The sequence below is a fragment of the Eptatretus burgeri genome, chromosome 13, assembly GCF_056783735.1.
Source record: "Eptatretus burgeri isolate ZD-2024b chromosome 13, Ebu_testis_v1, whole genome shotgun sequence".
In the NCBI taxonomy this organism is placed as follows: domain Eukaryota; kingdom Metazoa; phylum Chordata; class Myxini; order Myxiniformes; family Myxinidae; genus Eptatretus; species Eptatretus burgeri.
The window spans coordinates 41,710,894-41,725,487 of NC_140973.1; the positions used below are offsets into that span (position 1 = coordinate 41,710,894).

At 44.7% G+C, this 14,594-nt stretch overlaps 1 protein-coding gene and 1 long non-coding RNA gene across 3 annotated transcripts in view; one reads left to right on the plus strand and one right to left on the minus strand.

Annotated features, from left to right (window-relative positions):
- LOC147014295 (uncharacterized) overlaps window positions 1-14,594 on the minus strand; it is a 130,829-nt gene that overhangs the window by 102,970 nt on the left and 13,265 nt on the right. The window lies entirely within an intron of this gene.
- Window positions 1-14,594, plus strand: part of LOC147014296 (uncharacterized) — a 75,475-nt gene that overhangs the window by 25,818 nt on the left and 35,063 nt on the right. The window contains exon 3 of the long non-coding RNA XR_015050707.1: window positions 1,625-2,072. This is a non-coding gene — a long non-coding RNA (uncharacterized LOC147014296). The remainder of the gene's footprint in view (window positions 1-1,624; window positions 2,073-14,594) is intronic.

Genomic DNA, 14,594 nt, shown 5'->3' on the forward strand with positions numbered 1-14,594 from the left:
TGTTTGTTGCACCATTAAGGAACAAATGTACAGTATGTTTTGATCAACTGTAGCTTGGAAAAGCTTCACTCCCCAATGGCCACAGAAACAGGGAGGGTGAAGAGGATACGGAGAGCAATAAATGTGTTGATCTAACAGCTAACAGCTTAGATCTAAATCTAACAGCTTAGATCATCTGTGAGGTTATTTTTTCACAAAGTACAAAACATCTTGCGGTTGTGACAAATTTGGAACTCGTTCTGCATTGGCTGGCAATTCACTCGCCACCCTCAAGGAACTCTTACAACGAACATGCAGACTGCCGAGCTCTCTCTCTTCCAGAAAGCTTTGGCTCTTCACTATTTTACCTTGCAATCGTGCTCCGTTCGTTCTCTCCAAGGCTGCTTGAGCCCCCATGACACGTCTACAGCTATCAGCAGTTTTCAGGTGTCAGTTGTGGTTCTTACCTCAACACACAATTTCAGGTTGTACTTCTGGTGTCCCCGGAAAGGGGAGGGGGGGGGGTTGAAAGGAGCGCCTTCAGTGGTGGCCAGAGCTGACCATTAATAATAACAGTTCATATTGCTATGGACTCGAGGGTTTAGCGATTACCGCAAGGGGAAGTACTCAGGTTCCTCCCGAATGCGCGGTCCTGAAGGCCGACGAGTCGTGGACAACTCCGCAGCCTGGCAGGTTGCTGGGCAACCACAAACATCATTTAACTTCGTCAACTCTAACAGGGTTACCCATCTAACACCGTTTACCTGAGGAGCTGGCTCAATTAACTGAGGTTCATGCCCTTAGTGTCCACTCAGACTACTGCTGAGTGATACAGTGAGAGCACACTGGCTAATGAGAGCAAATTACATGGGGTGAAACTTCCCATCTAACAATCATGTGGATTGTGCTGGGCCAATGAAGAAAGGATACTACAAGCAGGTTCAACTGAACAATTGACAAGGGTTTATATTTCAAGAAGCACGAGGAAAAGCATGTGGCACAGTGAAGACAAGGGGTTTATTCACAGGGGTATTCATGCAGCAGGGACATAGAGTATCCGTGTGGTGTGGTAAAAGACATACAATGACACAGATTCATGCAATAGAGACAAAGAGCAGAATTCACCCAAGCTATTTATCTTATACAGTCTTACTTAAATTAACGTGATAGCCGCCATCAGAATCACTCTGCGGAAGGAAGGATGAGCAAGAGAGATAAGACATGCTGAGGCGTTGGCAGCCTCTGACTTACCCGACACGTACATGCAGGCACGTGCTAGTCCAAAGTGCAAGGAAGGTAAGGGTGGGAAGTAATGGAGAGCAAAAGGGGATATCTGGGTCCTTGATGAAGAGGAGCGAGTGGGGTGTGGTGTCGGTGCTTTATCTGGAAAGAAAGAGCGAGAAAGATATAGTGCGAGTGTGTGTTCACTCGAAAAAGAACGGTTGTTCGGGCTTTGTCGTCGCTGATAGCTTTTCGTGTGTCTACAGTAGACGAGTCAGAAAGAGAAAAATAATATGTAAAAATCAGACCTGCTGATCGTGTATGGTTGTTGATTTTGCCTCTCGCCCAATACTGCGCCCAGACTGGATTACGCTTGGTCCGTTCGCTTCCTCAGCTTTCCGTTCTGTTCTTTTCCCTTTAACAGCAAGCACCAATGAACCTCGCAGTAACCACTCCATCCAGCAGTAACCACCACACGAGCTCTGTAGCAACTACTCCGCAAGCTCTCGCTCCAGCCACCAGCACCGCGGAAGAGGTGGAGTTTGGGAGAAGGGGATCAAGGGTGAATCCCCACCTCTCGCAGGGGTGTTTCCCAGGAGCACGGGTCATGCGCCACCCTTTTTCCTCCGAGCGTGGCATGCCCATTGGTCCAGATGTGCTCTGGGGTGACGTCACCTCTCTGCGAGTCCGCGAGTCCGGAATCCCCTTCACATCTCTTCTGACCTGCCATGCATATCAGCTCCTAATTCAACATGGGGCCAACGTGTGGGCGGTGTGGCAGTCCCCATCTCTCACTTGAACACCCAGGAAGGGTGCGGATGGCTTGCTGTATAGCAGGGCAGTTCCCGCTGATAAAGAAACGTGGTGGAACGGTAAGTGCACACTTGCACCGTGGTGTAAAGGCTCCGTTTGTGATGGTTCTGGGCTTGGGTATGAGCGTGAACCAAAGGTGTCCATGGGCAAGGCAAGAGGATGGTCCCGAGGTGTGGGAAGGCGGTTAGTAATAGTGGGACATATGAGGTTTATGTGGTTGTGGAGTCAAAGTGTCATTGTTGGGTAATAGTGATGTGGAGTATGGAAGAAGACTGGCTGGAAATGTGAGCTTGAATGATGATGTGGAAATAAAGAGTTTATTTGAAACAGGCAGGGTAGTTATTGCTGACATATGGGAGAATTGTGGTGAAGAAGGCTATTGTGGTTGAAATGGCAGTTTGGTTGTGGCACACAGATTCAAACTGAGTTTTGGTGCGCATATGCAAATTAGGCTGCTAGCACCGAGTGTTTGGTCATGTGAGGAGAAGATCCATCTTGTACAGAGAAGATAATGGGGGGGAAACCTAACTAATCCCTCACGTAACACACATTCCCTTTGTAACACATTAGACACAATGGAAGGACCCTATCTAGAACATGTAATAAAGAAATAACTGACTCGGGAACTGTTGGATGTTGTGTGCCGTTGCCTTGGGGTCTCGGCTCCCAGAATTGTCACAATATTAAAGGAAAAACACATAAACAGTGTGCTTGTTACCCTCACCAGAGGAGAGGGTATTGCATCTGGGTCCGTTTGTTTGTTTGTCTGTCTGTTTGATTGTCTGCACAAAACTTTTGTATTTTTCTCCGCAACTGCTTATTGAATTGAGACAAAATTTTCGCTATTTGTGCGAAGACTCATGTAGATTGTTATAATGGCAATTATGACGTCACAGGTCACATGGTGTGGCAGCCAGATTGGAAAACCGGAAAAAATCTGGACCTCTATCTCTGAAACCGCACCAAGGAAAAAATAGAAACTTGGCACATAGTAAGTACTCCTCATGGGGAATGTGCGATTTTTTTAATGATGTCATAGGTGCCCTTGTTATGACGTCATAATTGCATATGTAGAACACCACATCCGATCAGTATGAAAATTTTGGAGGGTCATCTTGGGATAAAATGGTCCACAGGGAAAAAAATTAATGATGTCATCAGTCACGTGATTCAGCAGCCATGTTGTTTTAAAAAAAATCCTTCAAAAATTTTCTTCTCTGAGGTGGCTGAACAAATTGAGGCGAAGCTTTACACGTATGACCACCTGTCCATGAGGAACAAAAGGTTCACACATATGAAATCAAAGGTCCCATGGTTTGGCAACCATATTGGTATTTACCCGAAAACCTATAAAATACACCACTCAAAAGAACTCCTGGCGTGGGAATGCAATCTCTGATAGCTCTTTTTCTTGTTCATTAATGTAATCTCATGAATCGTTCTTTCATTCATTTTTTGTCTCCCCAAATTTCGCTGCTCTAGGTGACCACCGAGTTTGCCTAATGGTTCCACCAACATTGGGTCTGGTTAGGGTATGTCCTTGTTCTGTACATATTGCATATAATACGATTATACACTCCTTCGCAAGCTTTATCGGATTGTTAAATAAATTAGTATTGTGCAACCATGTAATCACAGATAGGAACCAGCATCTGTGGTACACGGTGAGAGTGTCCGCTCTGAGTCTCAGAGGTTGGCGGTTCGAACCCTGGTCGAGTCACAACAAAGACTTTAAAAATGGTCCGTGCTGCTTCCTTGCTTGATGCTCAGCATTTAAAAACGATAGAGCATGGACAATCAACCATAAGTTGGAAATACTAGTGCAGGCTTTGATGGGCCTAATAGCCTCCTCCTGCATCGATGTTCCTTGTTAAAGGCCCAGTCACATCTTGACGTTTTAGCCAGCAATGGTAACGTATCAAAATGTATGTAAAACGCTGGCTTACACTGAACTTTTGATGTTTTTTTTAAAAAAGATTCGGACGTATTCATAACGAGTTGGTCGTATGCATAACATATTTGTAACGGACACAGAACGTTTCATTGTCTTCTAGATAACTTATACCAACGAATGCTTAGCCTGTTGTCGGCGTTCACAACCTATGCCCAACGATAGTCTAACTTATGCATAGCGCGCTGCACGTATCGCCGACGATCACGTGGTGTAGTCTATTAAAAGGCTGCCACACAATGATTCAAATCATAACCGCCGCAGAAATGGAAGTGTCAACATCGCAGTCACACCTTGGCGATCTTGCCAGCGTATGCCGACCTCTGAAAAATGCGTCTAAAACGCTGGCGCACGTCGAATACGGTATGGGTAAGTTTGGTATACATGAATAGAACGCTAAAATACGCTATCATACGTCGTAGTAAGTGGAGTACGTCTTGAAAATTTAAACGTGTTAAAAATTTTACGACATACTTGCCGTATGCCTCACACGTTCCGCATGCGATGGGAATAAGTTGTACGCACGATATGCGATCGTTGGCACACGTCGACAAAAGTTACTTGTAAGTTACTCATAAGTCGAGACACGTCAAGGTAATGGTTAGCGTCAGTGTTCCAGACTCCCTGGTTTTTTTTTCTTTTTTCTTCGGTATGACGGTGATGTTGACATTTCGATTTCTAGTGCGGTTCTAATATAATATAATTAATAGCCTGCCGCTCAACGATTTAAATCATAACCGCACTAGAAATTGAAGTGTCAACATCACCGTCATACCGAAGAAAAAAAACCCCCCAAAAAAACCAGGAACACTGGTCTGGAACACTGACGCTAACCATTACCTTGACGTGTTTCGACTTATGAGTAACTTACAAGTAACGTGTGTGGACCTGTGTCAACGATCGTGTAACGTGCCTACAACACGTAACTCATAGGTTAGAAATAAGTTTCGGTACGCTGAACATTACCTCGACGTGTTTCGACTTATGATTAACTTACAAGTAACGTGTGTCGACGTGTGTCAACGATCGCATTACGTGCCTACAACTTATGGCCAGCATAGCGGAACTTGTGAGTCATACGCTGGCATAAGTCGTAAAATTTCAAGCATGCTAAAATTTGAGGATAACCGCAAAGTACAACGATGAAAGCCAGCGTACTACGACGTATGGCAGTGTTTTTCAGCGTACTCTCAATGTTTCCAAAACTTACCCATAACGTATTCGACGTGTGCCAGCGTTTTAGACAAATTTATCAAAAATCGGCAAAAGCTGGCTAAAACGTCAAGGTGTGACTGGGCCTTAAAGGAACATCTCATTATAGGGACTCATTTCAATATGGGATTCATTACAAGGGACTTGGTAAAGGGACTCATTATAATATGGGAGTCATTATAATGGACTTGTTAAAGGGACTCATTATAATATGAATGTTCATTAAGACAAATTTTCTCTGCAATGTTTGTCAATTCATCTTAACGAAGAGTCGATTGTACAGCCACACAACCTCCCGTCCCACGCAGTTTGGTCATGCATTTTGTCATACTTTACACTTATTTTATGCAAACAAAAATATGACTAAAATGTGAAGTATCTCAGGAAACAAAAACAAGAAGACATTGAATGAGACTGTAATCGTCCTGCCAAGAAGTCATCAATGAGATTCATCCAATGTGACCATTTACCACTTGTATGAAAAGCCAGCAAAAAGCTGTTTAATTTATCACTTATTTTGTTTTACCTGCTGAGTGTTTTATTCATGAAATTCGCACACAAAAACATTTTCATTCCATTTTAATTTACGTCACCCATCCTTCCACAAGGTGACAAATTTTAATGGCTTTCTCATGCTTACAATTTGATAAACCTGCGATCATCATTTTAACAGAAGGGTCAATCCATGTCAAATCATCAAAGAATCTGCCGTCATCTCTCAGATTTTTGTAAAACTTTGGGAACCAATTGGGACCCATGAAAAACGACAAGAACTCAAATATTTTTGCTAACAGCCTCTTAATTAGTGAGATACAGACGAACGAATTTTGGACTAATTAGCATGACGTCGCGAATTCAAATGGCCATATCTCTAAAAGTATAACACCTAGAGAACTGGTTTTGGTGTCATTTTAAAGGTATTTTCATGCCCTATGAATTTGTCTGGGCAACATTTTCCTACCTCCAACCACAAAAAAGTTATCACAAAATATATACTTCAATCGTGAATCCCCAAAAAATGTATCCTTCAAATTTCCTCAAATTCATCCCAGAGGTACCTTATGATGTCAAGAAGCTTCCACATAAGTTTTGTGATGGGCACTCCAATAGTTTCTGAGATATGAGCAATAACGTACATGTACGTATGGCATATAGATTCGAAAATCAGCATTTGTAATGTATTATACAATCATTCTAACCTAGCCATGACAGGGAACACAGGGAACTACCATCAATTGCTTTGAAGTATCATATACTTTCATTTTCAACTGGGCCTGAGGGGAAGAAACAAGTGCTGCTGTTGCTGCATTGAAGAGGAAATTGAAAACCTAAGTCAGGTTAGTGAACACTGTGTACTTGAACTCACTTATTGATTGTGAGATTGTTGATCAGTGCAACAGGTGAGATACTCTTCTAGTCTTGGGGGATTTCAATGCATCAACTGGAACTTATAGGGATGATTATGAGACATGTGTTGGTCCCCATGGGGCGAGAACTGTGAACCAGAATAGCACTAAGTTCCTTGACTTTGCAAGAAGTCGTAGACTTGGGGTGGCTGGTTCATGGTTTCAGCATCCACAAGCTCATCGCAGGACTTGGTGTTTCAATGCTGGTGGTGTGGCAAAGGAGATTGACCATGTGCTCGTTGATGGTCGCTGGAGGATGATCCAGAAGTGCAGGGTCTACCGAAGTGCTCAGTTCCTAAATACCGACCACAGGCTTGTTGCAGCAACTCTGAAGTTGCAGGTTAAATCTTGGAGAATGGTACCATCCCAGCCTCGGCTGGATGTTGGCAAGCTCAAGGATAACAGGGTAGCTGAGGAGTTTGCGAACAGGATGAGTGGAGATTTGGGGGGGTGGTCTGGGTGCTTTGGAGAATCCTGAAGAGTTGTGGAGTGCCTTCAAGCCCACCGTCCTTGATGTTGCTCGTGGACGTCTTGGAACTCACCGCAGGGTGAAGAAGAATTTTGTCTCTCAACGGACACTGGATACCATTGACCAGAATTGCAGGTCCAGGCTAAATGGCAGAGCTGAGCTGTTCAGAGAGCTGAGGCGTAAAACTTTGTGTGCTCTGAGGGCGGACAAGGAGTCCTATGAGGGAGGAACCTGTGAGGGGGTAGAGCATCACTTGTGTGATTGTAATTCTGCTTTCAGGGGAATTCTCACATTGCGTTCTTGCAAGCCCGTCCCTCGGTGTATTGCAGTGAGAGCAGAGGATGGTGGGCTCTTGACATAGGAGTGCGAAGTGAAGGCCCGCTGGGCTGGGTACTTTGAGTGGCTGTACCAGGCTGATCCACATGCAGTCGAGTTGGATGTCAGGGGTGTTACTATCCCTTTTGCTGACCTTCCAATCAACTGTGATCCACCTTTCTTTGTGGAAACACAAGCTGCGGTGAAGCGGTTGACATGGGGTAAAGCTCCTGGGATCTGTTGCATCCCTGCTGAACCTCTCAAGGCTGGTGGAAATGCTGTACTCGCATCGTTGCATGTAGTTCTGCACTCTGCCTGGAACATAGGCATCATCCCAACTGACTGGAAGAGGGGCCTTGTTGTCCCTCTTTGTAAAGGGAAGGGTGATCGCCAAGACTGCACCAACTACCGAGGGGTAATGCTGCACTCAGTGCCAGGCAAGGTCTTTGGTCGGATAATTCTTCATATGGTTCGCCACCATCTGCTTGAGTACCAGCATCCAGAGCAGTCAGGCTTTACACCAAAGAGGTCAACGATCGACCGTGTCCTCGCTCTTTAGATCCTCACCGAACGCAGATGAGAGTTTCGGCAGGGGCTGCTTTGCAGCTTATGGTGATCTCTGTAAAGCGTTTGATTCAGTGAATTGAGATGCCCTCTGGAGGATTCTTGTCTTCGTGGGGTGCCACCAAAAGGATCAATCTGATGTCTGAAATCTACTCTGGAACTGAGAGTGCTGTGAGATGTGATGATACCATCACTGACTTATTTCCCATTATTACTGGAGTTCCTCAGGGGTTCTACTGGTCCCCACACTTTTCAGCGCTTGTATGGACTGGGTTCTGTGGAGGATGTTGGAGGGATCAAGCTGCACTGCATCGTTTGCGAATGTCAAGATCTCTGACCTTCATTTCGCAGACGACGCAGTCATCTTTGCGGAGATTCTAGATATCCTTTTGGGGGCCCTCGAGGTGCTGAATGAGGAGTCAAAGCCACTGGAATTACGGGTTTCCTGGGTCAAAACTAAGATCCAGACTTTCAATGACATCTTGGATGCTGCCATATTGTTTGTGCCTATTTGTGGCGAGGATGTTTAGGTCACGGAGCGATTCACTTACCTTGGCAGTGATATTCATGTCTCTGCTGGTTTTGAGCCAGAGGTCAATAGATGTCTGGGTCTGGCCTGGGGAGTCATGGATTCACTGGATCATGGGGTGTGGCGCTGCCGGTACCTGTGCAGGAGGACAGAAGTCTGAGTCATCAGGTCCTTGGTGCTTCCAGTCTTGCTCTGCAGATGTGACACTTGGACTGACCAGGGATCTGAGACAGAGACTTAATTCCTTTGGTACCAGGTCTTTTCAGAGAATTATTGGCTATCGCTGGTTGGACTTTGTGTCCAATGAGTGGTTGCTGAGAGTGACTCAAATGAGATTTATTACCTGCATAGTCCATGAGCGTCAGCTGCGGCTGTATGGACATGTGGCTCGTTTTCCTGATGCTGATCCTGCTCACCAGATTTTCTCAGCGAGGAAGCCTCGTGAATGGAGGAGGCCAATGGGCCGACCACGTTCCTCGTGGTTGCAGCAGGTTGATCAGAATCTCAAGGAGATAGGGATGGGCCAGGCATATGCCTGGGGGGTGGCCAGACGGAGGTCCTTGGAGTACTGGTGGAAAGTGGACGCTGCGACGCGCTGCTCTGGCGCATGCTCCCATACCTGACCTGACCTGACCTTCCCTCCCCTCTCCCTGCTTTCCCTTCCCTCCCCTCACACTGCCTTCCCTTCCCTCCCCTCGTGCTGCCTTCCCTTCCTTTCTCCTCATGCTATGCTCCTCCCAAACCGCCTCTACCACCATGCAACTTTCCGGAGGTCGAGGAGAGGAAGGGGTGTCAAAGAATTTGCGAATTGGACAAATGAAAGCGTTTTTTGTTTTTTTTGAAGCAATCGGAACTGCTGCTCAGATCAATTCCGCAATTCGTCTCAGGTTAAGAGATTCTCGAGCTTACCATATGTGTGGAAATTCAATAAAGGTACGAACACCAGTGCGGCTATTTCGATGATTGAATAAAAATGCCCTTCCTTCTCTTCCCCTTCGCTCACACTTACTTTCTCCCAAAGCCCCTCCATCCCCCACGGACGTCTCTGCGCAGTGTCCGGGCATTGTTTAGTATGACTCGTTTGAACGTGCTGGTGCTGTATTAACGTAACCAATTTCATTCAATCCTGTACTAATGCCGGCATAAGGGGACCATTCCCCCTTCCCTCGAGACCCCCTATCAAACGCCTGTCAAGAACACCCCCCTTTTCCTTCCCACTATCCCCCTCTTTCCCCCATCCTCCTCGCTTCCTTCCTCCTCTCGGAGTGTATATCGACGTGTGGTGAGGCCTCGCCCTCCAACCCTTCCTCGCTCTTCCCCCCCTCCCACCCCCCTTTTCCTTTTTTGTATACACTGTCGAGGCTTGTATGAGAGCTAACACACAGAAATGCACAACAAGGGGAGCAGGAGACAAGAGGGGTGGGAAAGGGAAGGAAATGATTCCTTGATCCCTCTCTCCCCTTCCTTGCTCCCTCTCTCCCCTTCCTCGCTCCCTCTCCCCTTCCTCGCTCCCTCTCCCCTTCCTCGCTCCCTCTCCCCTTCCTCGCTCCCTCTCCCCTTCCTCGCTCCCTCTCCCCTTCCTCGCTCCCTCTCCCCTTCCTCGCTCCCTCTCCCCTTCCTCGCTCCCTCTCCCCTTCCTCGCTCCCTCTCCCCTTCCTCGCTCCCTCTCCCCTTCCTCGCTCCCTCTCCCCTTCCTCGCTCCCTCTCCCCTTCCTCGCTCACTCTCCCCTTCCTCGCTCCCTCTCCCCTTCCTCGCTTCCTCTCCCCTCCCATCTTAATATTTGTTAGTTTATCATGTACAGTAGATAGACAGATAGATTATCCCAAATTCCGTTTGCACGAAATGTACTTCTTTGACTTTATAAAAAATTTCACTTCAATGCGAGAGAACATGATGAATAGATCAGTTTCTGGCCTGCAATCAGAGTGCAGGTGTTAATTTTTTTTTGCTGAATTTGATGAAAAGGTGACCACAGTTTTTTTTTTACGTGCCATTGACAACTGACACGTACTTCAACTCGCGCTACTTCCAGGAACATAAGAATGATATCCTGTGCTAGTTTACGCTTCGCCTAAAAGGTTAACGGGATTCCCCAGCGGAGCACCACGGCTAAAACACCAATCTTGATGAGGTTGAAATCAACTTTAATATCACTCATCACACAACGTGCCCGACTGGGCCAAAAACCATGCTTGCCCGGAATGGCCCCTGCACGGTAATCCCGTGCCCACACAGACACAGAGAACAGAACAACATCATGGCGTTTCTGTATACCGCCATTGAGGCCTGGTTTCCCGTCACCGTCTACAATTCCAATAGAAGAGACGGAATTACTCTTCTATGAAGAATGTTTTTCAAGTTGTTTTTTTATCCTGAAAAATAGCCCGTAGTGAACACACAGTCATGTTTAAAGATTGGCCTTTAAAACCCTTCTTAAATCATCATTACAGAGGGGGACAGACAACTACTCAAACAGAAATACAGTGTGTTTTGTATGGGTAGATATTAACTGTAATAATAACCTGAAACAGTCAAGAATAAGATACACTATTAGACAAACTAGTGCGGGCCCGTACGTGCGTGGCCGTACTTGCAAAAAAGAAAAAAAAAAAAGAATTGTGACGTCAATAGTGCAAAGAAAAAAAAGAATTGTGACGTCATTCGTGATGTCATAGCACCGTGTCCTGTCATTGGTTGGTAAATAAATGGCCATAACTTGGGAACCACTTGTCCGATTAATATCAAACCTTGAAAAGGCACATCCTCAGGGCCCCAGCAATATTCCTGGCAAGTTTCAATTAGATTGGACCAGTGGTTGTCGAGAAACGGCGGTCGCAGACACACACATACAGACAGACAGACAGACAGACAGACACACACACACACACACACACACACACACACACACACACACACACACACACACACACACACACACACACACACACACACAGATTGCTGGAATTATAGATAGATAAATATTAATAATTAGTGATAAATAATGTGAATTCTTTTACATTTATAATGGTGTTCTGATGTGAGATTGTGTGAAGGAATGAAGGATTGATGTGCGAAGGAGTGAAGGGAGAATGAATGAATTGGCAGACCTGATTTGAACATTGACACCATGCGACGAATAGCTCGGCCTATGGAGGTATCCGAGACTCTTGAGGGGAAACAACGCAATTCGAAACATCATTGTGACGTCACGAGAAGGTTGAGCACCTCTCAGTCTTGCTGTGCCTGTGGAGCAACAGGTCACAGATTCTGAAGATGATCATTGGGATAGTTATGTGTTTCATTGCACGGATCGGCCGCTGTGGATGGACACCATTATGGTGAAAATCGATATTCTTGTGAAAATGATTATCGATTCCAGGGTTTCTGTCGATCTCATGGACAGGGACACTTACCACAAGCAATGTCAAGATGGCCACCACCGCACTCGATCCAAGTCAGCCACTCCCAAATTCACATGTGGTTCAACACACTTCTACCCATTCAGGGTACATTTGACAGCAGTTTGAAGTTTGACAAAAGAAAAACTGTGTCCAACATAGTGGTGTCTGATACGGACGATACAGGATCTCTGCTCGGGGGCATATCGGCCATACAACTCGAGGTGCTAAGTGTCAGCCCAACTGTTCTACCTGTCAGGTCAGGTCAGGTATGGGAGCATGTGCCAGAACAGCACGTCGCTGCGTCCACTTTCCGCCGGTACTCCAGGGGCCTCCGTCTGGCCATCCCCCAGGCAGATGCCAGGCCCATCCCCATCTCCTTGAGATGATGGTCAACCTGTTGCAACCATGAGGCACGTGGTCGACCCACTGGCCTCCTCCACTCATGAGACTCCCTCGCTGAGAGAATCTGGTGAGCAGGATCAGAGTCAGGAAAACGAGCCACATGTCCATACAGCCGCAACTGACGCTCACGGACTATGCAGGTTCTACCTGTGTTACAAATTACCAATATGCCAATCAATCCATGGGAGGTCATCCATGTTCCAAGACAAAATATGCTGAGTACCAGCTGTGATCCACATCCTTATACAAGAGAAGCAATAAAGGTGACGGGTGTTTTTCTTCAACAAAGTGGACAGAAAATCGTACGCATCACATCACAAGTTAATGAATTCTCGGCAAAGTTCATTCACAGTTTTAGGACCAGGAGACGAAGGATATTGGTGACCCCCCCCCCCGAGGCAAAGCCAGCAAGAGACCCCCATGGCATGTCTGGGGGCCGGAAATTAATTCGTCTGTAATTCTAGAGGAATTAACCCGTCTGTAATTCTAGATGAATAAACCTGTCTGTAATTCTTGATGAATGAACCTGTCTGTAATTCGAAATGAATTAACCCGTCTGTAATTCTTGATGAATTAACCCGTCTGTAATTCTTGATGAATTAACCCGTCTGTAATTCGAAATGAATTAACCCGTCTGTAATTCTAGATGAATAAACCTGTCTGTAATTCTAGATGAATTAACCCGTCCGTAATTCCAGATGAATTAACCTGTCCGTAATTCGAAATGAATTAACCCATCTGTAATTCTAGATGAATTAACCTGTTCGTAATTCGAGAGGAATGAGCCTGTCCGTAATTCTAGATGAATTAACCCGTCTGTAATTCTAGATGAATTAACCTGTCTGTAATTCTGGTGAATTAACCTGTCTGTAATTCTGGTGAATTAACCTGTCTGTAATTCAAGATGAAGAACCTGTCTGTAATTCTAGATGAATTAACCCGTCCGTAATTCGAAATGAATTAACCCGTCTGTAATTCTAGATGAATAAACCTGTCTGTAATTCTAGATGAATTAACCCGTCCGTAATTCCAGATGAATTAACCCGTCCGTAATTCGAAATGAATTAACCCATCTGTAATTCTAGATGAATTAACCTGTTCGTAATTCGAGAGGAATGAGCCTGTCCGTAATTCTAGATGAATTAACCCGTCTGTAATTCTAGATGAATTAACCTGTCTGTAATTCTGGTGAATTAACCTGTCTGTAATTCAAGATGAATTAACCTGTCTGTAATTCTAGTGAATTAACCTGTCTGTAATTCAAGATGAATTAACCTGTCTGTAATTCTAGATGAATTAACCTGTCTGTAATTCCAGATGAATTAACCTGTCTGTAATTCTAGATGAATTAACCTGTCTGTAATTCTTGATGAATTAACCTGTTCGTAATTTTAGAGGAATGAGCCTGTCCGTAATTCTCGATGAATTAACCTGTCTGTAATTCCAGATGATTTAACCTGTCTGTAATTCGAGATGAATTAACCTGTCCGTAATTTGAAATGAATTAACCCATCTGTAATTCCAGATGAATTAACCTGTCTGTAAATCTGGACGAATTAACCCGTCTGTAATTCTAGATGAATTAACTTGTCTGTAATTCCAGATGAATTACCCCGTCCGTAATTCGAGATGAATTAACCCGTCTGTAATTCTAGATGAATTAACCTGTTCGTAATTCTAGAGGAATGAGCCTGTCCATAATTCTCGATGAATTAACCTGTCTGTAATTCTTGATGAATTAACCTGTCTGTAATTCTAGATGAATTAACCTGTCTGTAATTCTAGATGAATTAACCTGTCTGTAAATCTGGATGAATTAACCCGTCTGTAATTCTAGATGAATTAACCTGTCTGTAATTCTAGTGAATTAACCTGTCTGTAATTCAAGATGAATTAACCTGTCTGTAATTCTAGATGAATTAACCTGTCTGTAATTCCAGATGAATTAACCTGTCTGTAATTCTAGATGAATTAACCTGTCTGTAATTCTAGATGAATTAACCTGTCTGTAATTCTTGATGAATTAACCTGTTCGTAATTTTAGAGGAATGAGCCTGTCCGTAATTCTCGATGAATTAACCTGTCTGTAATTCCAGATGATTTAACCTGTCTGTAATTCGAGATGAATTAACCTGTCCGTAATTTGAAATGAATTAACCCATCTGTAATTCCAGATGAATTAACCTGTCTGTAAATCTGGACGAATTAACCCGTCTGTAATTCTAGATGAATTAACCTGTCTGTAATTCCAGATGAATTACCCTGTCCGTAATTCGAGATGAATTAACCCGTCTGTAATTCTAGATGAATTAACCTGTTCGTAATTCTAGA